Genomic DNA, 26,483 nt, shown 5'->3' on the forward strand with positions numbered 1-26,483 from the left:
TTCTACTTAGGTCTTCTTTAACTTTTCATCTGTCTTATAGTTGTCAGCATATATATCCTGCACAGATTTTGTTAGGTTTACATTTAAGTACATCATATTCATGTGTGTGCTATTGTAAAAGATATTTTGTTATTTCAGATTCTATTTTCTATTCCTAGTATATAAGAATATAAATGGCTTTTGTATATTTACTATGTATCTGAAAACTTGCTAAACAAGCATTTTTTAAAAAAAAAAAAGACAATCTGTCTCTATTTTCTCATTGATTGTAAAATCCCTATTTCAAAGCATTTTGAAAAAGATGTTTGAAGAAAAACCTATATATTTTCTCATATTATAGACAATTCACAAGAAAAAGCACGTAGGCCAGGTGCCATGGCTCATGCCTGTAATTTCAGCACTTTGGGAGACTGAGGTGGGCAGATTGCTTGAGATGAGGAGTTTGAGACCAGTCTGGCAAACATGGTGAAACCCCGTCTCTACTAAAAATACAAAAATTATCTGGGTGTGGGGGCACATGCCTGTAATCCCAGCTACCCAGGAGGCTGAGGCATGAGAATCGCTTCAACCCATGAGGTGGAGGTTGCAGTGAGCCGAGATCACACTACTGAGCTCCAGCCTGGGCAACAGAGGGAGATTCCGTCTCAAAAAAAGAGAGAGAGAGAGAAAAGTCCACAAATTGCTTCTAAAGACAAGAAAAGATGCTCAGACAGCTTGAAATAAGGGAAACTAAAATTGAAACTATGCTGACAAAATTATGTTTCATCCCTAATATTGGCAAATATCTGAACCTTTGGTAACACAGTATGCTAGCCATCTTCCTCATACAAGCCCATGTGGAAGGCAATTTGGCAACATCTAGCAAAATTACAAAATTACAGTCCTTAACCCAGCAATTCAATTTTCAAGAATGTATCCTACAGATATTCTTGCAAATGTACAAATGACAAATGTATAAGATTACTAATTGCAGTATGTTTATCATAGAAGAAAAAAATACTATTAAGTGTGAATCAATATGGAATTGGCTAAATATGTTATATCTACACAGTGTAATACTATATAAGTTTAAAACTAGATTTCAACAAAACCTTTGCATTATTTGTAGATAGAATTTAATAAAATATAATGATTCACTAGGTGCAACTAACAATAAACTTATACTTAGATCTACATATTCCAATGAGAATTCATTTCAAATGTGTCATTAAATCTGAACACAGAAATAAATGGGCCTTGAAACCAGCTCTTTAGTTATTGATTCACAAAATATTAAACCAATTTTTAAAAAAAAATTAAATCATGTTGATTATACATTAAAAATTTTTAATTTATTTTGTGGCCCTCTTTTGAAAATATCTTATTAATGAACAATATAACTATAGCAAAGAAATGTGCTGTTAATAAATTTTTAATGTTAATTTCACCTCTCTCATTCATTTTCAGATTTTAGTTTTGTGTATGTTGATAATTTATGTAGCATATTAGTACAGAGGTACAGAAGTGTGATTTATAATTTAATATATATCTAAAGAGGATACATGCTTAACTTTATTAATGGAATTTGTGATAAAGTTTGCAGACTGTTGCCTTAGAGAACAGCTCTCACTTGTACAGGAGGCCCTGGCCAAGTTGTGTAGTGAGGAGGGTTGTTGAGAGGAAAAGAGAAAAAATGAGAGATATTAAGGCCCAGAAGACAGTTATCACCTGCCTCAGAACACAAGCATGCAGGATGATATAGCTTTTAGTCCCAAGAAGTAGAATTCTCGCATCTCTAGGTGGTGAGAAACAAAGGACTAAGAATTTTTCTTTCTCTAACACTCTAAAGAAAGGTTCTTGAAGGAAACTTGCGCCTTGTTAGAATCAGACATGGCTTCAGCGGATGCAGGACGCTCACTTGAGCTGCCAGTCACCGACTGAGTAAGTGGAACAGTGTTTCTTCCACAGACTCACCTGAGAAATCGGCCTCTGGGGCAGGCACCGGGAATCTGCCTTTTCAGTAAGACCTGAATTACTCTTATGAAGCCACCTGTCCCTGAGAACCAGCAATGGCAGGTTCTTGAAGGATGCAGGACATGATGCTTGGGGTTATTGCTGTGGGTTTTCTTTTGACTTGTTTGAAATCAGTAAAATTCTAAGGTAGGCGATGGAAACCAACTTTATTTGCATGCTCTGCATCATTTTTTTTTTTTTTTAGACAGAGTCTCTCATTCTGCTGCCCAGGCTGGAGTGCAGTGTCACAATCATGGTTCATTATAGCCTCAACCTCCCAGCCTCAAGTGATCCTTTCACCTCACAGTAGCTAGGACCACAGGCGCACACTACCATGCCTGGCTAATTTTTGTATATTTTGTAGGGACAGAGTCTACCTTTGTTGGCCAGGCTGGTCTCAAACTCCTGGTTTCAAGCAATCTGCCTGCCTCAGCCTCCCAAAGTGCTTAGATTACAGGTATCAGCCGCCATGCCTGGCCTTAGCTCTGCATCTTAAACTTCGTTTGTCTGTCCCTCACAGCTTAACACAATGCTGTACACCACGGACTGGCATGCTTTCTCTGAAAAGGGCCAGATAATAATATGTTAAGCTTTGTGGTCTATGCAGCCTCTAACACAATTCCTCAGCTCTGCCACTGTAGTTGGAAATCAGCCACTAATGATATATTACCAAATGGGTGCAGCTATGTTTCAATCAAAGTTGACATACAAAAGCAGGCCTGGTTTGCCCACCCTTGCTATTTATGTTTGTAATGTACATACCCCTCATGCAATGCAGTTCCTTACCTTATTGCTTAGTCACCTTAAAGCCCCACTTGTTACTTGGTGCGGTGGCCTTGCTGATGACTACTTAGCCCTGTTTTGGGCCTAGCCTTTCAATCCAGCCCCAGGGAGAGAAACTAATGACTGGAGAAGTTTCTAGGCAAGTGCAGAAAATGACACGGGATGAACATATGTATGAACATCAAGTTCAGGATCCTGAGCAGGTGTCAGAAATTTCACTTCACCCCATCCCAGCAAGGCTGCTGTATTTGGGGAAGACATTATTTCAAGAGGGGAGGAGATTGTGGAAAATCAGTAGGCAGCAGGAGACAGCTCTCTTGATCCTACTCCCATTTCAGATGATTCCGCGGGAGTCTCTTTAATGCCCCTCTCCTTCCCCAGGTGCTTTCCTCCTTTCGTGAGCCATCGTCATCTATCCCTCTTGCTCCCGAGTCAGGTGCCAGACTTTTAGGAGGCCCCCCAGAGCACTGGTGGTGAAGCCTAGCAAAGCAATGCATTTGCCATCTAAGATAAAACACTGGTACTTTGGAAGCAACGCTCCCACATTTTGAATTGCATCAAGAAAAGAAAATGAAAGATTAAGTGCTTAATCTTCACCCTTCAATAAACCCCCAAACAATGAATCTTAAAGTTGTCCCTACAGGCCCACATGTCTTTCATCTCTGGCTGAAATGGGGTGTCTGTTTCTACACATCCAGTTGATCCTTGAACAAATGCAGGGGCCAGGGGTGCCAACCCCTGCTCAGTTGAAAATCTCGCACTTAACTTTTGACTCCCCAGAAGCTTAACGACTAATAACTTACTGCTGACGGGAAGCTTTATTGATAACATGAACGGCCAATCCACATATATTTTGTATGTTCTATGTCTATACTGGATTCTTACAATAAAGTAAGCTAGAGAAAAGAAAATGTTATTAAGCAAATCATAAGGAAGAGAAGATATATTATTTGTAAATATTAGCTATTTGCTAACAGTAAATATTTACTATTATATTATATTCACTATTTGTTGTGGAAGTGGATCATCGTAAAGGCCTTCATCCTGGTTGTCTTCACACTGAGCAGGCTGAGGTGGAGGAAGAGGAGGGGTTGGTCTTGCTGTCTCAGGGGTGGCAGAGGCAGAAGAAAATTCAGGTATAAATGGACCCACGCAGTTCAAACCTATGTTGTTCAAGAGTCAGCAGTATAGGGAATGCTTCACCCTTGTATTCTATTCTTTATTCATAGAATTAAAATAGAAATCCTGAAAATGCCCCCTGTGGGTTTCATCTGGAGGGTTAATTTTTTCACTTGCTTAACCCTGAGAACACAGCATTGACTTGAAAGTTACTGTATGGAAAAGCACTAAGGAAACAGCCTTCAGTCGCTTTCCTTCCCTGGACTGTAGAGTGGCCGGTTTTGCCTGGTGGTGGCTCTGAATGACCAAAGTGACAGGCAGCATCTAGGCAGGGCTGTGCGCAGTCACCGCCGCTGGATTTCAAAGTTCCCGAATCAAGATCATCTGACTCGGTCTCCGCTCTTTGGCAGGTTCTGTCTCCAGCAGGCTTTGAGGATGAAGGTTGTGGGTATTCTGACCCTCATTGGCTGCCTGGTCACAGGCGCTGAGTCCAAAATCTACACTCGTTGCAAACTGGCAAAAATATTCTCGAGGGCTGGCCTGGACAACTACGGGGGCTTCAGCCTTGGAAACTGTGAGATTCTTTATTTCCTCCTCTCTGTCCTTGGCCTCTCCCCTGAGATGTTGAAGTCCTGGCCACACTCCCTGCTGTGTCTTCCCAGCTAACCATGCTCCGCCCTCACTGCACCCAGGGGTGGCTGCTGGCCTAACTGTGGCTCTCTGGGTCTCCTCTCCTTCCTCCCCAGCCCCTCATTTCCTTATTCCTGGAGTCCTGTCCTTATGACACCAGCCAGGGAAGGGGAAAATAACGCCACCTCTGCTGGCATTGTGGGGAGTGGGGAGACCTGACTTTTGTTCTAGATTAGGCTCAGCCGCTGACTGGGTGTGCAGCTTCAGGTGCGCCATCCTAGTCCCAGATGTGCTCCTCATGTGCCCTCTGGTTGCATGCCCACCCCGCCCCACCTCAAGGTTTATTGGGAGGAAACAGTCAGGTAACAGGGATAAGGAAACTCACCTCAGACCAGGCTTAGAGCGAACAATGCACTTCCTTTGCTGACATTTCTGGCTTTGCCCCTCCAGGGATCTGCATGGCGTATTACGAGAGCGGCTACAACACCACGGCCCAGAGGGTCCTGGATGACGGCAGCATCGACTACGGCATCTTCCAGATCAACAGCTTCACGTGGTGCAGACATGGAAAGCTGCAGGAGAACAACCACTGCCACGTCGCCTGCTCTGGTGAGGCTCTGACTTTCAGCGATGCCATCCCGGGGACCAGGCGAGAAAGACGACAGTGGGATCACCAACCACGTTTTGCTTTAACTAAAATTTGGAATTCAGGCTTGCAAATAGGTCTGTTCCAGATTGGTAAATTATGCAATAGTTTCCAAGGTGACACTCAGGATCCTGCCGCTGATTTGTCCAAAGATGACTTATTCCTTGTAGGACAGTTTTATGAAGCCTTCCACTATAGCAGGGGGATGGACAAACAACCCCACTGCCCTTTCATACTAGAGATATTTGATGTCTTCAGTAAGAAAAAGGAAGCTGCCTGCCAGCTGCTTTCCATAAGCAATTCACTCAGAGGATGCCGTTTGTACTCCTTCGTGCAGAATAAGTTGAATACACTTCACGTTTCTTTCTTCTCTTTTTCCTTTTCTTTTCTTTCTTTTTTTTTTTTTTCTTTTGACAGTGTCTCACTCTGTTGCCTAGGCTGGAATGCAGTGATGTGATCATAGCTCATTGCAGTCTTGACCTCCAGGCCCCAAGCAATCCTCACTCCCCCGGGTAGCTAGAACTACAGGCACACACCCAGCTATTTTGTAATTTTTTTTGTAGAGACAGAGTCTGGCTACAGAGTCTCTTTATGGGGTCCCACCTGGGCTGGTCTTGAACTCTTGGCCTAAGGAGATTCTCCTGCCTCGGCCTCTCAGAGTGCTAGAGTTATAGGTGTGGGATACTATATTTAGCTAGCCGCATGTCTTAAACATTAGAAATTAAACTAGAATTTACTTTCACGTCTTCTACTTTAGTCATTCCAGAAATACATATGAGCACAGCATTGAGGATAACAAAATACATCAGACATGAATTCTGCTTTACCAAACTTTCATGTGACATGACAAGAAAAGAGAATATGTGCTACATGAAGTTATATCATGTAAGGAGGAGTGCACTGAGTGCCATGGGCTTCAGAGGAGAGCGATGGTATTAAGAAAACCATGGAACTGGGCACGGTGGCTCATCCCTGTAATCCCGGCACTTTGGGAGGCCGAGGCAGGTGGATCACCTGAGATCAGGAGTTCAAGACCAGCCTGACCAACATGGTGAAACCCCATCTCTACTAAATAATACAGAAATTAGCCGGGCATGGTGGTGGGTGCCTGTAATCCCAGCTACTTGGGACACTGAAGCAGGAGAATTGCTTGAACTCAGGAGGTGGAGGTTGCAGTGAGCCGAGATTGCGCCATTGCACTCCAGCCTGGGTGACAGAACAAGGCTCATTCTCAAAATACAAAAAGTAAAAGAAAAAAAGAAAATTATAGAAAATTCTGTAAACACAGTGATACTTGACCTGAGACTCAGAAGACAGGGAAGATTTGGGTAGAGATAGAGAAAAGTTATCCCAGGTCAGGGGAACAGCAAAAGCAAAGAGGTGCCTGTGGGAAGGTGTGGGGCATGAACAGAGAGTAGGGCGAGGCTTGTTTTTTCTGTAACAAAGTGACATGAAGAGGAATCCCAGGAAAGGCAGGTGGAGAGGCTAACGACCACCTGAGTGTGAAAAACCCAATCTAAGAGGCTTTCACTGATTTCTGCCTGCAACAGGAAACCAAGAGAGGCCAGTTAACTAAGCATTGCTTCAGCAACATCAGTCTGCAAGCAGGGTGTGGGATGGATTAAAGCAGAGACCATTTAAGTGTCACTGCAGTTGTTGAGCTAAGTGCCACAAAAAGACTGAATGATGGTCATGATTGGTGACATGGAGAAGACTGATGCAAGAGATGCTGAATAGGCAGAGGGCAGAGCTCAGTCAAAGGCATCTTCTCTGTGCTCCCTCTAGAGTGTAAGTTCCTTGAGGGCAGAGAGTTCTGTTTCATTTGCTGATGTATCCTCAATGCCTAGAATGGTGCCTGGCCGTTGCAAGAGCTCAATAAATGTTTATTGAATAAAAGGAGAGAATGAGGAATAAGAGTGAAGTGAGAGAGTCATAAAATATTCTATTGCAAATTCTTTCAGAGCAGAAAATAAACTGCTTTAACTTCTCTGTGCCACATCCAGGAGTCTCCCCCTTATTGAAGGGGGATACCTCCCAAGACCCTCAGTCGATGCCTGAAACTGCAGATAATACCTAACCCTGTACATACTATGATTTTTCCTGTACATAGATACCAATGACAAAGTGTAAGTTATAAATTAGGCACAGTAAGATGTTATCGACAATCAATAATAATGGGATAATTATAACAATGCACTGTAATAAAAGTAGGTAAGCACCTTCTCTCTCACTCTCAAAATATGTTATATTAATAAAAATAACCAACCACTGCTGAGTGTAAATGAAGACTTGGAAACTGAAACTGCAGACAAGGGGGAACTATTGTACAAGATAATCAGTATATGGGTTTGAATGTTTGCACGACTGAATAATATGTGAACTCACCTAGTATAGTGTCCCTACCCTAACATTGATAAAGAATGATCACTACCTCCTGAGATAGATCTCCCAATTGTTGGTCAGCCCTTAATTTAGAACATTCCTTTGTTAGGCCAAAATCTATCTTCTTCTAGCCTTCTATATCAATGCTAGTTTTTCCTTCTGGGTTTATTCAAAACAAGTTTGCTTTATGTTACACAAAAAAACTTATTAACTGTATGCAAATGATTTGTAAGTAACTCTCATCTCTGGTTTCTTATCTTCTGAGCTAAAACATTCAGTATATTCACTTTCCCATAGGCATGACTTTTGAACCCTTCCTTGTCCCAGTCAATCTTATTAGCATTCCCTAATAGCTCACCAATGGAGTCTTTCAGTTAAATATGAGGATTAAATGTGTGCATTTACCTCTCATGGTGGGCTGAGCCTCCAACTTCCAAATGTCCACTCTCTAATCTCTGAAATCTCTCACTCTGTTACCTTACAAGGCAAAAGGAACTTTGCAGATGTGAGGAAGGATCTGAGCTCAGGCAGGGGAGATTATCCTGGAAAATGTGGGTGGAGCCAATCTAATCTCATGAGTCTTTAAAAGCAGAGAATCTTGCCCAGCTGTGGTCAGAGAGCGCTCCAATGACAGAAGAAGGAGGAGAGATTCAAAGTGTGAGAGGGACTCAACCCATCATTGCTGGCTGTGAAGATGGAGTAAAGGGCCATGAGTCAAGGGGTATGAGTGGTCCCTAGAAGCTGGGAATGGCCCTCAGGTGACAATCTGCAAGCAACAGGGATCTCAGTCTGACACCCACAAGGAACTGAACTCTGCCAAAACTCAAGTGAGCAAGGAAATGGATCTTCCCACATAGTCTCCAGAAAGGAAAACAGACTTGTCAGCACCGTGACTTCAGCCCTGTGAATCCCCTGGCACTCTTCCAGCCATCGGAACTGTAGGGAAATTTTGCAGTGTTTAAGCCACTAAGTTTGTGGTAATTTTTAGGGCAGCAACAGAAACCCAATACCCCTCTCTTACCTCTTGGTGTCCTACTAAATTAATACTAAAGTGATTTGAGAATCAATAAGATAAAAAGACAAATCCACATATACAAGATAAATGGAAGAGGAAACAATACTAAAACACTTAGAAGCTGGAAAGCAGGAGGCAAGTGGTGACTAACTTAGTGATTAAAGAAATCTGAATCCTAAACCAGCAGTGAGAAAGCTGAGAAGCAAACATAGAACCAACAACAACAATAACAAACAGCTCTGAAATCAGTAGCATTAGCTACTTCTGGAAGTTGGAATGAAGACAGATTACAAACAAGAAGATACATTTAAAGTTCTCTTAAGGAGTAGTTAAAACATCCAGTCCCTTCCTGAGGCATTCACCTACTGACTGCCCCTCACTCACCCTGCCAGAATACTGGGATGTTTTCCTCTAGATGAGTAAAGTAGAAAACCTCTCAACTGAGAGACCTCAACAATCTTTGAGGGTGAGAGCTCCAGACCACAGACACGGGAGATTAAGTTATAGTTTCTATAGTTTCAACCACCTTCTCCACTCAGACCCCACAGTGATGGCAGCCAGGCCACACTCTCTAGATGAGAAGATTTTCTTCTAGGGATCTGGCCAAATTGAAAGGAAATAACTAATGATTCTGAGTGGGACTCTCCAGTGAACAAAACTGGTCAAACCTCCCTACAGTGAGATCCACAGCTGAAAATCCCTACCTCTGAGCAAAGGGCTCTGCCAGCTTTTAGTGCCCCTCTCTTAAATAGTTGCAGAGAGCCAAGGATCACCAGACTTCAGAGAAGTGGCAGTGATATGAAAAAAAAATGAGGCAAAAACCAAACACATAAAACTTTTTGAAAGCAGAGTTTATGCAAGGAAATGAAACTTCAAATTCAGAAAACTATCATTAATATCTTCAGATAGATAAGAGAGGATGCTTGGATGAAACAAAGCAAGATGCCTTTTTTGAAAAAAAAAAAAAAAGAAAAGAAAAAGGAAACATTCAGAGAACCGAATAAAGAGCCTTTGGAAATTAACAATATGATGACAGAAATGGAAAACTCAATAAAGTAGTAAGAAGATAACATTGAAGAGGGCCGGGCACGGTGGCTCAAGCCTGTAATCCCAGCATTTTGGGAGGCTGAGATGGGTGGATCACGAGGTCAGGAGATCGAGACCATCCTGGCTAACACCGTGAAACCCCGTCTCTACTAAAAAATACAAAAAAAAAACTAGCCGGGCGAGGTGGCGGGTGCCTGTAGTCCCAGCTACTCGGGAGGCTGAGGCAGGAGAATGGTGTAAACCGGGAGGCGGAGCTTGCAGTGAGCTGAGATCCAGCCACTGCACTCCAGCCTGGGCGATAGAGCGAGACTCTGTCCCAAAAAAAAAAAAAAAAAAAAAATTGAAGAAATCTCTCTAAAAGCAGAATGAAAAAAAGAGGTTAGAGGGAAATAGGATGAATAAGAATGATAAAATAAATGGATATAAAAAATATGTTTTACCAGGAGAGAAGAGAAACAATATATAGGACACAACCTTTAAAAAACATTTCCAGAACTAAAGAGCATGTGATTTCAATTTGTAAGGTTCATCACATGACCAATAGAGCAGTCACCCCTTGTCTGTAGTTTTGTTTTCCATAGTTTCAGTTACTCATGGTATTATACTCATAATACTCAAAAGCATTAAATGGAAAATTCCAAAAATAATTCACAATTTTTAAATTGCATACCATTCTGAATAGTGTGATGAAATCTTGCACCATTCTGCTTTGTCTCATACTGGATATAAATTATTTCTTTGTCCAGCATATCCACACTGTACACACTATGTGCCCATTAGTTACTTAGTAGCTGTCTCAGTTATCTGACTTAAAAAACATAGTATATATAGAATTTGGTACCATTCATCATTTCAGAAATCTGCTGGGAGTCTTGGAATGTATCCCCCTTGGATAAAGAGAAACTACTGTACAATTGATTATTGTACACTCACACTTAGGAATATCCTCATGCAATTTCAGAACACTAGAGAAAAACAGAATATGCAACAGGCTTCCATTTGAAAAACAGTTCATACAAAAAAATCAAGCATCAGAGTGACATCAGACTTCTCAACCACAACACTGGAAGCTAGAAGAAAATGGAAAAAGTCTTCAAAATTCTGAGGAAAAACCATTTCCAATATAAAATTCTGTGCTACCAAATTATCAATACATTTTCAGCATATAATGAGTACATTTTCTGAGAACCAAGTTGTTAAATTTTTTATCTCCTATATCATAAAGAATCCTGACTGGAAGACAGGAAAAATGCAAACTGGGATATTGGAAGAGAATGTTAATAAAGACTGTACTTACAAAGATCTGATCAAATCATAGAAAAACCATGGCAATAGTGAAGTGAGGGATTAGAATCACAGGCTATTATCACTCCCTTCCCCAATGAGGATTGGAAAGAGAACTATGACCAGCACCGAGGTACAAAAGGTCTGCAGGGAGAGGACAACCTTCTAGGATCTGAGACCTTCTTTCAAGGGATGTGACTTGTGCTAAGTGACCTCACAGAAAGAAAGCTGGAAGATATTATATGTATATCCCAACCTCGGTGTCCTTCCTCTGTCCCTTCCCTGCTGATGCCTACTCTTATTTAAACCCCTTCAGAAGTCAGAGGACATGGGAGACCATTGACGGCAACTGTGTGCGTCAGCCTCTCAGTGCACAGAGCAGGATAGAGAAGGATAGAGAGCAGATCTGTCAGGGCAAAGATGACATATTCAGCTCAGCTCCCATGCACTATCTCTCCCAAAACTATAGGAAAACATGCTGCACCAAAAGGATAAACTAAAACAATAAAGAGGAAGACATGGTTCAGGAAACAAGGGACTCAATAAGGGAGAAAGGCAAGAGGAATGCCCAGCCTGATTGTGAAGGATGATCCCAGGATGAGCTTTTATTATAGATTTCTAGTTACACCTCAATCCTCATTACGATCAGAGAATATGGTCTATATCAGCAGTCCCCAACCTTTTTGGCACCAGGGACCAGTTTGCAGAAGACAAATTTTTCATGAACCAGAGGGAGGAGGATGGTTTCAGGATGATTCAAGCACATTTATTGTCCACTTTATTTCTAGTATCATTACGTTGTAATATGTAAGAATTAATTACACAACTCGCCATAATGTACAATCATTGGGAGCCCTAAGCTTATTTTCCTGCAACTGGACAGTCCCATCTGGGAATGATGAAAGACAGTGGCAGATCATCAGGCATTAGGTTCTCATAAGGACCATGCAACCTAGATCCCTCACATGCTAAGTTCACAATAGGGTTCGCGCTCCTATGAGAATCTAATGCGACCACTGATCCAACAGGAGGTGAAGCTCAGGTGGTAATGCAACCAGTGGTAAGTGGCTGTAAATACAGATGAAGCTTAGCTCACTTGCCTGCCGCTCACCTCCTGCTGTGCAACTCGGTTCCTAACAGACAATGGACTGGTATCCATCTATGGTTTGGGGGTTGAGGATCCCTGGTCTACATGGTTTCAAACCTCTAATATGTCTTTAACCTTCTTTTTACAGCACTGCAAATGTGTCTTATGGTGAATGTGCATTTGAAAAAAATATGTTTATTTTACATTTGGTGGGTAGATGTTCTATAAATGACTGTCATTTCCTTTCTGATTTTCTTACTTAGAACTTATTAGATAGGTCTTACTAGAACTATCATATAGTGAGAGATACATATTGAAATTTGCAATTATCATTTTAGTTTTGTCTATTTCTCCTTTCAGTCTTGTCCATTTTTGAAGCTTTGTTATTAGGCACATATCATTGAGGACTGTTATGTCTTCATGGCGAATTGACCATTTATCACTGGAGTCCATGTTTCTCCTTAACTCTGGTACTATTTCTCATCCAGAAATCTACTTTATCTGATAGCAATATAGCCCACTCTCACTTTCTTTGGGGAAGTCTTTGCATAATATCTTTCTTTCCATCCTTTTACTTTTAACCCGTCTGTGTCTTTATATTTAAAGTGAATTTTTTATAGATAGCATATAGTTATGTGTTGCTTTTATATCCATTCTGGTAATTACTGCTTTTCAGTAGGAGTGATTAAACCATAGGTCAGCAAATATTTGCCTAAAGGGCCAAATGGTAAATATTTTAGGCTTTTCAGGCCGTATGGTTTTGATTGCAACTACTCAACCATGACAGAGTGTGAACACAGCCATAGAAAGTATGTAAATGAATGGGACTGGCTGTATTACGGCTTTATTTACAGAAACAGGAGGTTGGCCTGTGGGACATACTTTGTGGAACCTTGATTAAATCATTTACGTTTAATGTGATTATTGATATGGTTAGTTTTAAATCCCATCTTGCTATTCTATTTTCTGTTTATGCCATCTATTCTTGGTTCCATTTTTTCGGCCTTCTTTTGATTTTTTAAAAAATATTTTTTATTATTCTCTTTCATTTCCTCCATTGGTTTGTTAGCTATAATCTCTGTTTTGTTTTTGTAGTTACTCTAGGGTTTCCAATAGGCATCATTATCTTATTACATTCTACCCTCAAATAACACACCACTTCATATAGAACATACAAGTTCCTTAACAGTATTCATTCCATCCTTTGTGCCGTGTTGTCATGCATTTTTCTTCTATATTTATATACCTCACAATCCATTTATACTATCTTTGCTTTAAACAACTGTCTTTAAATAAATTTTTAAATGATGAAAAAGATTCTATAATATTTATTATATATTTACTATTTCCAACACTCTTCATTCCTTTGGTGGATTATTTGGGGAAGTAGTTAATTGATATCACTTTCTTTCAGCTGAAAGAACTTTCTTTAACTTCTTTTTAGTTTTGGTTTTGGTTTTTTTAGACTAGAGGTCTATTAGCAAGCATTCTCTCTGCTTTTGTTTGTCTGAAAATATCTCCATTTTATTTTGATTTTGAGGAACATTTACTTTACATGTAAAATGCTGGGGTGACAGTTCTTCTCTCAGGTTGTTGCTGTTTTGAGACAGGGTCTTGCTCTGTTGCCCAGGCTGGAGTGCAGTAGCATGATCACAGTTCACTGCAGCCTTGACTTTCTGGGCTCAAGCAATCCTCCCACCTTAGCCTCCTGAGTAGCTGGGACCACAGGAACATGCCATTATGCCTGGCTGATTTTTATTTTATTTTTTGTAGAGATGGGTGATACAGTTTGACTGTGTCCCCACCCAAATCTCATCTCCCATAATTCCCATGTGTTGTGGGAGGAACCTGGTGGGAGGTGATTGAATTATGGGGGCGGGTCTTTCCTGCACTGTTCTCTTGATAGTGAATGAGTCTCACAAGATCTGATGGTTTTAAAAACAGGGGTTTCCCTGCACAAGCTCTCTTTTTGCCTGCTGCCATCTATGTAAGATGTGACTTGCTCCTCCTTGCCTACTGCCACAATTGTGAGGCCTCCCCAGCCATGTGGAACTGTAAGTCCATTAAACCTCTTTTTTTTTGTAAATTGGCCAGTGTCAGGTAGGTCTTTATCAGCAGCATGAAAATGGACTAATACATGGGGTCTTGCCATGTTGCCCAGGCTGGTCTCAGACTACTGGGCTCATCCTCAGCTTCCCAAAGTGCTGGGATTACAGCTGTGAGTCATCACGCTCAGCTTCAAATTGTTAAAGATATTCCATTGTCTTCTGGCTTGCCTTCTGGCTTGTGTATGATGAGAAACCAATGATTTTCTTATCTTTGTCCCCTGTATGTAATATGTCTTTTTTCTCTAGGAATTTTTAAGATTTTCTCTCTATCACTCATTTTCAGCAATTTGATTATGTGTGATATTTGTGTTTATCTTACTTGGTATTCATTAACATTTTGTATCCCTAAGTTTATAATTTTCATTACATTTGGAAACATTTCAGTCATTCTTTCTTCTAATACTCTTCTCCTTCAAGGATTCTAATGGCACATATGTTAGATTGCTGATGCTGTCCCTTTTATCACCATGGCTTTTCATGTTTTTAGCCTTTTTCCTTCCCTGTGTTTTATTTTCAGTAGTTTCCATTGTTATGTCTTCAAGTTCACTGTTACTTTTTTTTTTAATGCTAATCTATTAAGCTTCTTGATTAGATGTTTCTTTTCAGATACTGTGTTTTTCATTTGGTGTTAGACAAACTTTTGTGTCTTTCATTTCATTTTATTCATGTTTTCTTGAAGTCTTTGATGTACATAAGCATGTTTATAAGAAGTGATTTAAATTTCTTATCTGCTATGGAACCAACTGTCATTTCTGGGTCTTGCCCTTGACTGATCGTTCTCCTAGTATGTGTCACACTTCCCTGCCTCTGCACAAGGACTTATTTTTTATGGAATACATACACAGTGTATGTGTTGATGGCTGTTATGAGTCCTTGAGTCTTGTCTTCTTAGTTTAAAATAATTTCAACAAGAGACACACAAGATGTAGCATAGACTAATTTATTGAAAAAGAAAAAGAATATTTTGAAAGTTAGGTTGTGCACATGTACCCTAGAACTTAAAGTATAATAAAAAAATAAAAAAGAAAGAAAGGTGCAGAATAGACAGCACATCATGAGAGAGACTTCAGGGCAGGCTGCTCATAAGGATGAGACAGCAAAGGCTGGTGCGAGGGATGCTTCCTTTATGGGAGTCTTCCGTGATTATTCATAAACGGGTGGAAAGAGGTGTTGCTAGTAAGCATGTTCTGGGCGGTCCTCTTGGTGCATTTGCGTAGCAGCTGTACATGGTTGCTCACATGTTGCATGTGTCATTAGCATCTTAAATCTCCACGCAGGAGTGTGTTTTTATTATTATAATGAGCAAAGGGTCAGTATGAGGACAGGTAAAGTCAAAATGCGCATGTTCCCTACAGGGGAAATTCCCTTCTGGAGATAGCTTTGTTTGAATGACCTGGCCTACAGTGTGAATGCTGAGGCTTACTGTATTGACTGGACAATCACCACAGTTGCCGTTCCCGAGGACATGGTTGCTTCCTTGCCTACCTATCCTGCCTCATATGCAACATTGTTGAGTGTCTACATTATACTGCCTTCTTTTAAGGAGTGTTGAATTTCTTTTGCCAACCAGTTAAGTTTACTCTGATTGGCTTAACCCTTTTAAGACTTGTTCTTAAACTTTGTTAGTGAAGTTCTGGAGTAGTCTTTACGGCAGGGCTAGTTTAGTCCCACTACCAAGGCATGACTACGCATCCAGTGTCTCTTTTGAATGTGCTGAGAATTCAGCAAGGTCTATTCCCTTGGCTAGTCAGAAATCAAATGTCTTCCAGTCCCGAGTGAGGTCTGTAATTGTCCCGCTCCCAGGGGTAGTTCTCTGCCTAGCCCTGTGGAATTTTACCTATGCATACCCAGTTTGGCCTGCAGTCAACGACTGGGTGGAATCCCTTTGCAGATTTCTGCTGCTCTTCTTCTGGGTAGCTCCTGCCTCCCAGGTATTCTTCACAAAATCTGAGCTGCCTTGGCGTCTGATGTCTGTCTCCTCCTCTGAGATGGCCATCCCCTGCCTGGTTCTACCTCCCTGGTCTGCAGAGCTCCTCTGGGCAGAAAGTCATGGCAATCACAGGGTTCACTGTGTTTTTCTCTCTCTCAAAGACCATGATCCTGCATTGCCAGTTGTCCAATGTCTGAAAACAATTTTTCATTTATTTTATCTAGTTTTCTAGTTGTTTACAGTGGGAAGAGAAATCTGTGACTCCATCATGGTCATGTTTGACTTTAAATGCAGATTACTAATTTAATATTGTTCAGTTTCATTCCAACTAAGGAAGTCTGGGGCAAGGGTCTATCTGCAAGACAATCTTAGATTCTAAGAAATTAAAGTGTTGGATGGTTCACGGTCAGAGGTAAAAGGACACTCATATATGTTTTCTTATCGTGAAGAGCATGGGATTTTTGAGGATAGCCTTAAAATAGAAAGCAAGATGTTGGTTTTATATACTAACCGCCCTCCATGGCAGGCCTCCTTTAGCCTCAGGCCAGAGAGGCTTTTATTAGAACAATGTCATTCTGTCCCACATATTACAGAACTAGGGACATTTATCATGGGAACCTGAAAAAAAGTGAGCATTAGGGTATGTTTACAAGGTACGTGACGTTATATGCATGTACAGTATAGATACACTTCATGCTCATTTTCTTCTTCTTCCTCTTTTCTTTTAATAGAGACAAGGTCTTGCCATGTTGCCCAAGCTGGTCTCGAACTCCTGGGCTCAAGCAATCCTCCCGTCTTGACCTCCCAAAGTGCTGGGATTACAAGCGTGAGCCACTGCACCCAGCCCGTGCCCATTTTCTGAAGCTAGACAATCTCCTCACTCTCATTCCAAATTGTATTCCTAAAATTCCTGCCTACTTTCCCCAAACTGTTTGGACAGAAAATTGATGCTATATTCGTATATACAAAGCATACATAAGCACATACATTCATATACCTACACATATACATGCACACAATATACAAAACGCCTGATGTGATTGACAGTATTTTCCCCCAACAGCACAGATGTCATTAAAATAAGAGCATTTGAGGAAAAAAAAAAAGATTACTGACTCTCTATCTAGTCTAGTGCACTTATATTAATCTTATTTCTCATCACCCTGGTATCTGAATTGGCCTTCGTCACCTCACAGGGGAAAGAGATGAACATCGAGGGTGTGGTGGCTGCTAGATTTCACTTGGGAGGCAGGAGGATGCTGAGAGAGACACAGATACTTTGAAGTAGAACTAACAAAACTGAAAATAGGACTGAAGCTCTTTGTGTTGATTGTTGCTGTTTTCTGTTGGATGTGGAAGAATAACGATTCTTTGCTGTTCAATGTAACCCTTTCCTTATTCATGTTTGACTGGACAGAATTGTCTATTTAAAGTAAATTGAGCAAAACAATTCTTGGCAGGAATCCTCATTTGAAAAGTGCCATCTTAACTCATGTCTGCCCCTCTGCGGCTATTTCTTGTAAAAATAGCTCAGAGCTGTGTAGCGTTCTTGATTTCCCACCACCCACCTTCTCTAACATGTTTTCAGTTTTTCCTTTTTTTTTTTGACAGAGTCTCGTTCTGTCACCCAGGCTGGAGTGCAGTGGCGCAATCTCAGCTCACTGCAACCTCCGTCTCCCAGGTTCAAGCAATTCTTCTGTCTCAGCCTCCCGAGTAGCTGGAATTACAGGCGTGTGCCACCACGGCCAGCTAATTTTTGTATTTTTAGTAGAGATAGGGTTTTGCCATGTTGGCCAGGCTGTTCTTAAACTCCTGACCTCAAGTGATCTGCCTGCCTCAGCCTCCCAAAGTGCTGGGATTGCAGGTGTGAGCCACCACACCTGGTCAACACACTTTCCTAAACAAATTCAGTCATGTCCAATGAGTGCTTTCAAAACATCCCAACTGTGCAACAAAACGCTCTGACAGCGTAGGAGGGGACAAGCGACTGTCCGCGGTGTCCGCTTCCTGGTCCTGCATGGCCTGACCCTTTCAGGAATCCTTACAGGGCATTGCCAGCCAAGCTAACTGCCCTGCCCCCAGTACAAATGTGCTCTTTCTGTACACGCCTGGGATAACCTCCAATCCCAGAATAATAGAATGTGATCTGCTTCCTCCTCACTGCATCCCTCCAACCCCTAGAGACAGCCCCAAACTCACGTCTCCCAGGAAATACGCTAGACCGCTTCCAAACACAAACCAGTGTCTCAGCATTTATCAAGCACTTATGCACCCGAGATAAAGCGTCTCTAAGTAATTTGAACATATATCAAGGTACCAAATGCTTAAGTTTGGATAACCTCATAGGTAAATAATTACTAGAAAAAATAAAAGTATATTTTTATTGTCAACTTTATTACTATATAGTGTTTTATGAGCAGGAATCTTTGCTTAACTGGCCTCCGTTGGAAGAAGGAATCAGAGGAAAACAGAATTTAAGCCCTCTATGGGAATACAGACTCAATAATTGGGTGCGTGACCCCAGTTTATAGGGATCAAATGGTACCCACAGAAATGGTTGTTCTGAGGACTGATGGAGATTTTGTGTGAAGAGATTTAACATGTGCCTGACATAGAGTAAGATTTCAATAAAGTATTAGCTAGTGGTAATAGCTATTATTATTCTAAATATTTATATCTCAAGAAGATAGGCAAAAGACTTTTTTGTTGTTGTTTGTTTTTTTGAGATGGAGTCTCACTCTGTTGCCCAGGCTGGAGTGCAGTGACTCGATCTCGGCTCACTGCAACCTAGGCTCCCAGGTTCAAGTGATTCTCCTGCCTCAGCCTCCCTAGTAGCTGGGACTACAGGCACGTACCACCACGCCCAGCTAATTTTTCATATTTTTAGTAGAGATGGAGTTTCACAGTGTTAGCCAGGATGGTCTCCATCTCCTGACCTCATGATCTGCCCTCCTCGGCCTCCCAAAGTGCTGGGATTACAGGCGTGAGCCACTGCACCTGGCTGGCAAAAGACTTTTATAAGCTGATATGGCTTTAGTTTTCACTGTAGAACTATAAACAAAATGCTAGCGAATTTGCATATGTTATTTCAATTGCTATCTCTTATAGATGATGTATTTTGTTAGTTTTTCTCCTGGTTAATAGAATTTTGTTTTAAATAAAACTTAAGCCACATTTAGAATAAATTTGCTTAAAAGAAATCTATCACTACGTTTATCTTCTAGTGAAGCCTAACTGAGAAAGCCAAAAATTAGCAACTCAAGGAAATAGCAGGCTCAAGGAAAAATTCCACCTTCAACTGAGTTAACAGAATAATTTGGAATTACAATGCTCTATTGAAATGCAACATTTTATGCTAACATTATTTTTGATTATTTTTCTGGTAATAAAAGTAGTACATTTCTATTGTAAAAACTTTTAGAAGATACGCAGTAAAGATATAAAAGTATTGGTGAACCCACAGTTAAGAGTCAATCTTTCTTAAAATACTGGTGAACTAATGACTATCTTTTTTTTCTAAATGAGTGCTGTCTAACAGAACTTTCCATGATGATGAAAATGTCTTCCATCTGTGCTGTCAAACATGAGAACCACTAGCCATGAGTGGTTATAAAGTATCTGAAATGTAGCTAGAACAAATAAGGAATTACAGTTTTAATTGTATTTAATGTTAATTAATTACAATTTTTTTAAACATTTTTTCCAGATTTATTGAGGTATAACTGACAAATCAAAATTGAATCATTTAAAGTAAATAACATAATTTGATATATTTATAAATTGTGAAATGATCACTACAGTCGAATTTACATCACCTCACATAGTTACTGTGTGTGCATGTGTGTGTGTAAGAGAGAGAGAGAGAGAACACTTAAGATTTACTCTCAGCAAATTTCAAGTAAGCAGTATAGTATAATTAACTATGATAACCATAGCATACATTAGATGCGCAGACCTTCCTCACCTTATAACTGAAAGTTTGGACCCTTCCATCAGTATCTCCCCATTTTCCTCACCAGCCACTGTTCTACTGTCTGCTTTTATGAGTCCAACTTTTGTAGATTTTGCATATGCATGAAATCATGTGGTATTTGTCTATGTCTCACTTCCTTCACTTAGCATCATGTCCCTCCGTTCATCCATGTTATTGCAAATGTCAGCATTTCCTTCTTTTCCAAGGCTGAATAATACTCCACTCTCTATACAGACGTATTTTTATCCATTCATCTGTCAACAACTATAATTTTAATTTAAATTATCACATGTTGCTAAATGCCTGCCATATTGGACAGTACAGCTCTTGATGGATATTTTTATGATATTGGGAACTTAACATTGCATTGAGAGCATTTCTCCATATTATTAAATATCCTGGGAAAACATTCAAATGGCTCTTTATTTTATTAAATGAAGGTATTATGATTAATTTGAATATCACATCATGAGGCAATTAGATTTTTTCATTGTAACTCTTGTAAATAAAGCTATAGTAAACCACTTTGTAAAGAAATATTTGTCTAGCCTCAAGACTATTTCTTTAGGATAGATCTGGAGAGAGAAATTATTAGGTGAAATGATAAAAACCTCTTTAAGGCTCTGAACGCATGTTGCTATGTTGGTTTCCTGAGAAGCTGAATCCATTATACTCCCACCAGCAAGTATCCAGAGAACTTGCCTCTCTGTGCCCTTGTCAACATCAAGCATTATCCAATTCTCTAAAAAAAAAAAACTTTGTGTAATTGACAAGGAGAAATGAGATCAAGTAGTTTATTTTTGTCCTTGGTTGGTGGTTGTGGTGGTCATGGAGATGGGCCTCCCAGATCCCCTGCTAAGGGAAGACATGCCGCCTCTGCTGCAGTTGTGTGATGAGCAGTCAGTACCTGCCACCTGCTTCAGGAGCAGCCTCAGGTGCCACCTCAAGATCCCTTCCGGGGTGGCCCACACCCAGCGACGTGTGATGCAGAGGCATGCGGACCTGGCATGTGGGCCCAATTTGGGCCACTCAGATGGGCAGTACTCACTCGGGAGCTCATGGCTGGGCTGCCCGAGGAATTGCTGGGTCTGCATCACAAATGGACATCTCTGTCTGCCCATCCTGCTTCCCCCCATCCCATTCCTTTCATAGGTGTGGACTGCTGAAAATTTCTGGCATCTCAAACCCATCTCAGCATCAGCTCATGGAGGACTCAACTTGCAGTAGAAGTAATGTTGAACTATGTTTTATTTATTTGCCTTTTTCTGTCACGTTTGTGTTGAGGATCTTGAGGCCGCTTCTAACCAAACAGGAAAGAGTGTGGATATCAACTAATACATTTCAATTCAAAGATTTGTTATGTCTGAAGCAATAGAAAAAATAATAGATGGCCGGGTGTGGTTGCTCATGCCTGTAATCCCAGGACTTTGGGAGGTCAAAACCAGAGGATTGCTTGAACCCAGGGGTTTGAGACTAGCCTGGGCATCATGGTGAAACCTTGTCTCTACAAAAATAAAAATAAAAAATGGTCAGGCATGGTGGTGCACACCTGTATTCCCAGCTACTTTGAAGGCTGAGGTGGAAGGATTGCTTGAGGGCAGGACGTTGATGCTGCAGTGAGCATAACAGCTTAGGTCATACCACTGCACTCCAACTTGGGTGACAGAATGAGATTCTGTCTCAAAAAGAAAACAGAAAAGGGAAAGTAATAAAGACAAAAACTCATGTATTTGATTTAAAGCTTAAAACTTTCTGCACATGAAAAACACTCTGAATAAAAATTTTTTAAGACACAAACTGAAAAATGACAATAGACAAAAGTTTAATGTTTACCTGTAAAGAAACCTTATATGTCAAACTAACTCAAATACAAAAAACACTGTACTATCCTGTCTTATGTGTCTTTTTTTTTTTTTTTTTTTTTTTTGGTAAGACAGAGTCTCACTGTGTTCCCCAGGCTGGAGTGCAGTGATGTAAACACAGCTCATTTCAGCTTTGACCTCCTGGCCTCAAGTGATTCTCCCACCTCAGACTCCCGAGTAGCTGGGACCACAGGTGTGTCCCATCACACTAGGCTAATTTTTTTTTTGGTAGAGATGGGTTCTTGCTATCTTGCCCAGACTGGTCTCAAACTCTTGGCCTCAAGGGATCCTCCTACCTCAGCCTTCCAAAATGCTGGGATTGCAGGTCTGAGCCACCACGCCTGGCTTGCGCCTATTTCTTTATGACATAAAGAACATTCTCACATGGCAACTTCTCTAAACACATTTCCAAAAACCCTTCCGGATTGGGCTCTTCCTCTGAAACGTCAGGTAGTGCAAGATGAAGATGGTCTTAAAACACAAACACAGTTCTTTTCATTATGAAGCAGGTTAACAATAATGAGACTGTGGCTTTGCAGGGAAAATTACAGTTCTTCTAACCTTCCCATTCCAAAAAGACTAAGAAAAGTGAAGTCAAGTTGAGTTGGGGTCCCTCTCCAACAACAAAGTCTCGCCAAACCCTGATGTCTTCTCTCTTACAGCCTTGATCACTGATGACCTCACAGATGCGATTATCTGTGCCACGAAAATTGTTAAAGAGACACAAGGAATGAACTATTGGTAAGGGTCTTTCCTTGGAGACTTTGGCCATCATGGGCAAAACCTGGTGTGTGTACTCATCACAGCTGTAGTGGAACTGACAAACTCACCGCTGCAGAGTGGTGGAACCAATGGAAGGAGATCTTGTTTATATTCTCCTCCATCGGTGTGCGGGTGTGCAGTGAACATAGTAGTACACAGAAGCGGAGAGGAGAGATGGTGTGTCTGGAATTGGTGGGTTCTCAGTCTTACTTCAAGAATGAAGCTGCGGACCCCCGCGTTGAGTGTTACAGTTCTTAAAAGATGATGTGTCCGAAGTTTGTTTCTTCTGATGTTGGGATGTGTTTGGAGTTTCTTCCTTCTGGTGGGTTTGCGGTCTCGCTGGCTTCAGGAGTGAAGCTGCAGACCTTTGCAGTGAGTATCACGGCTCTTAAAGCAGCGCATCTGGAGTTGTTTGTTTTTCCCGTCCAGAGTTGTTTCTCCTGGTGGGTTCGTGGTCTCGCTGGCCTTAGGAATGAAGCTGCGACCTTTTGGGGGAGTATTGCAGCTCATAATGGCAGTGCAGACCCAAAGAGTAAGCAGCAGCATTTACTGCAAAGAGCCAAGCAACAACGCTATTACAACTTAAAAGGTACAGGAAAGAGTTGCCACTGCCCGCTCTGGCAGCCTGCTTTTATTCCCTTATCTGACCGCCCCCCTCCCCTCCCCCCCCTCCCCTCCCCCCCCCCCCCCCCGCCCCGCCCCGCCCCAACCAATCCTGCTGATTGGCCTATTTTACAGAGGGCTGATTGGTTCATTTTACAAAGCGCTGATTGGTCCGTTTTACAGAGGGCTGATTGGTCCATTTTGACAGAGTGCTGATTGGTGTGTTTACAAACCTTGAACTAGACACAGAGTGCTGATTGGTGCATTTACAATCCTTCAGTTAGACACAAAAGTTCTCCAAGTTCCAATAGAATTAGCTAGACGCAGAGCACTGATTGGTGCATTTACAAACCTAGAGCTAGACACAGGGTGCTGATTGGTGTGTTTACAAACCTTGAGCTAGACACAGAGTGCTGATTGGTGCATTTACAAACCTTGAGCTAGACATAAAAGTTCTCCAAGTCTCCACCAGATTAGCTAGATACAGAGTGCTGATTGGTGCATTTACAATCCTCCAGCTAGACATAGAAGTTCTCCAAATCCCCACCTGACTCAGGAACCCAGCTGGCTTTGCCTGGTGCGTCCCATGCAGGGCCAGGAGTGGAGCTACCCGCCATCCTCCTAAAGGGTGCCTGTAATCCTCAGCCCTTGGGCAGTGGATGGGGAGTGTTGAGGAGCAGGGAGCGGTGCCTGTTGGTGAGGCTCGGTGGCACAGGAGCCCACTGCGGGAGCGGGGGCGGGTGGGGGGGGGGAGGGGAGCTGGTGGGGTGCCAGGCATGGCGGGCTGCAGGTCCTGAGCCCTGCCCTGCAGGGAGCCGGCTGAGGACCTGCAAGAATTAGAGCGTGGTGCGGGTGGGCAGGCAGTGCTGGGGGACACAGCGCCTCTTCCGCAGCTGCTGGCCGGGGTGCTAAGCCTCTCATAGCCCAGCGCAGCAGCGCTGGCCAGCTGCTCCCAGTGCAGGCCTGCCGGCCGAGTGCGGGGCCCGCCAACCCTGCGCCCACCGAGAAATCACGTTGGCCCGCAAGTGCCAGGCGCAGCCTGGGTTCCCACCGGCGCCTCTCCTTCTACACCTCCCTGCAAGCAGAGGGAGCCAGCTCTGGCCTCAGCCAGCCCAGAGAAGGGCTCCCACACTGTAGCTGCGGGCTTTAGGTCTCCTGAAGCATGGCCAGAGCGGATGCTGAGGTCGAGGAGGAGTGAGGGCTGCTAGCACATTGTCACCTTTCAATGGGTTTGGGTTAAGACAATTTGCAATTGTATTTCTTACAAATGTATGCCAAACAATGGAGAAAGGTATTTTTCTAAAGTGACTTGGAAAGGGTCAATTGAGTCAATTTGAGAGAGAGAGAGAGAAAAAAAAACTTGAGTTTGCTCTAGATTTGGATAAGATTTTGAGGGTTACAGCAACATTTTGCAGGGAAAGAAAACGAGCAGCAGCGAGAGGAAAGTGAGTGGGTCTGTGTCGTGGTAACTCAGCAGAAAGTGTCCCCAGGATTGAGCCTGGGTCCTTGCATTACCTGCTGCTGTGTTCTGGTGAACATTGCCAGCCGGCCACCCACTCAGAGAACCCGAATTTTCAGAGATGTTCGTATGTAATGAAATGACCTGTCCTTACAAAAGTCGATTGCTTGTTGCTGAAGCTAACAATGGCTAGGAGAAAACCAAGAGAGAAGAGTCTGAACAAGGCAAAACGACAGCGTCCTTGGATCTTAGAAGCAAATGAAACCCAACCCTAGGTTCTGCTGGCGATTTTGGTTAATTTCTGTAGGCTTTGAACCTAAGACGATTTGGATTGTCATGCTTCTTTCTGCTGCTCTTGCTTCCTTGTCCTCAGGCAAGGCTGGAAGAAACATTGTGAGGGGAGAGACCTGTCCGACTGGAAAAAAGGCTGTGAGGTTTCCTAAACTGGAACTGGACCCAGGATGCTTTGCAGCAGCGCCCTAGGATTTGCAGTGAATGTTCAAATGCCTTTGTCATCTTGTCCTGTTTCCTCCCAATATTTCTTCTCAAACTTGGAGAGGGCAAACTAAGCTGTATTTTTAAGAAAATAAATATTTTCATCTAAATGTTTTCACTCTGACTTGGTTCCCTTTTCTTCTTTCTCTCTCTCTCTTCTTTCTCTCTCCCCTTCCTTCCTTCCTTCCTTCCTTCCTTCCTTCCTTCCTCCCTCCCTCCCTTCCTTCCTTCCTTCCTTCCTCCCTCCCTCCCTCCCTTCCTTCCTTCTTCCTTTTTTTCAGAGTCTTGTGCTCTGTCCCCCAGGCTGGAGTGCAGTGCTGCAATCTCAGACCACTGCAACCTCCACCTCCCAGGTTCAAGCGATTCTTGTGCCTCAGCCTCCCGAGTAGCTGGGATTGCAGGCATGTGCCACCACACCCAGCTAATTTTTAGGATTTTTTATTGAAGACAGGGTTTTGCCATGTTGCCCAGCCTGGTCTCCAACTCCTGAGCTCAATGTGGTCTGCCTACCTTGGCCTCCCAAAGTCCTGGGGTTACAGGTGTGAGCCACCACACCCCGCCCTGACTCAGTTTCAATAATGTCATAATGGCATCATGTTAAGACTTTTAAAATTGCCTCCAAAATGCTCTAGCCCTGGGGGAAACAAACTTCCCTTCTTCATTGTAGGGAGTCCTGGTTCCTGTAGCCATTTGAAACAAGACTCATTCGAAAACAACACTCCCTTGTCTTCAGGGCCATCCTCAGAAACAGGATGCAAGCAGAAGGGTGAGGTTAAGAGCTCGGAGCCCCTGAGGGGCGGAGCCCCCTTAAGAGTACCCCAGAAGGACCACGTATGCATGCATACCCACACATCTAGACACCATTTCTCTGTCTACACTCACTCAAGAGATGCGGAGAGACAGGGCAACTGAGATTCACAGTTTGATGATTAAAATTCTCATAAAAGTTTTTAGTTGTATTTTCTGTAGTTTGTATTCTGCATTTTCCAAGTTTTCCATGACATATCTTGCCATTAAAGAAAACCGTCCTCTTTTTTCCAGAAAAAATAAATAAATAGGACTCCCAGTGAGGCACAGTGGTTCACGCTTTTAATCCCAACAATTTGGGAGGCCAAAGTAGGAGGATTGCTTGAGGCCAGGAGTTCAAGACAAGCCTGGACAACAATAACAAGACTCCGTCTCTACAATAATTTTTTAAAGCCCTGCATGCATTAGGTATTTGTCCTAATGCTCTCCCTCCCCTTTCCCCCAACCCCCCAACAGGCCCCAGTGTGTGATGTTCTGCTCCCAGTGTCCCTGTGTTCTC

At 42.2% G+C, this 26,483-nt stretch overlaps 1 pseudogene; it reads left to right on the top strand.

Moving 5' to 3' along the window:
• Nucleotides 1-1,867: 1,867 nt before the first annotated feature.
• On the top strand, nucleotides 1,868-25,247 carry LOC117088051 (annotated as a pseudogene).
• The last annotated feature ends 1,236 nt before the right edge of the window (nucleotides 25,248-26,483 follow it).

Source organism: Trachypithecus francoisi, unplaced genomic scaffold (genome assembly GCF_009764315.1).
Source record: "Trachypithecus francoisi isolate TF-2019V2 unplaced genomic scaffold, Tfra_2.0 Contig00717, whole genome shotgun sequence".
Classification (NCBI taxonomy): Eukaryota; Metazoa; Chordata; class Mammalia; order Primates; family Cercopithecidae; genus Trachypithecus; species Trachypithecus francoisi.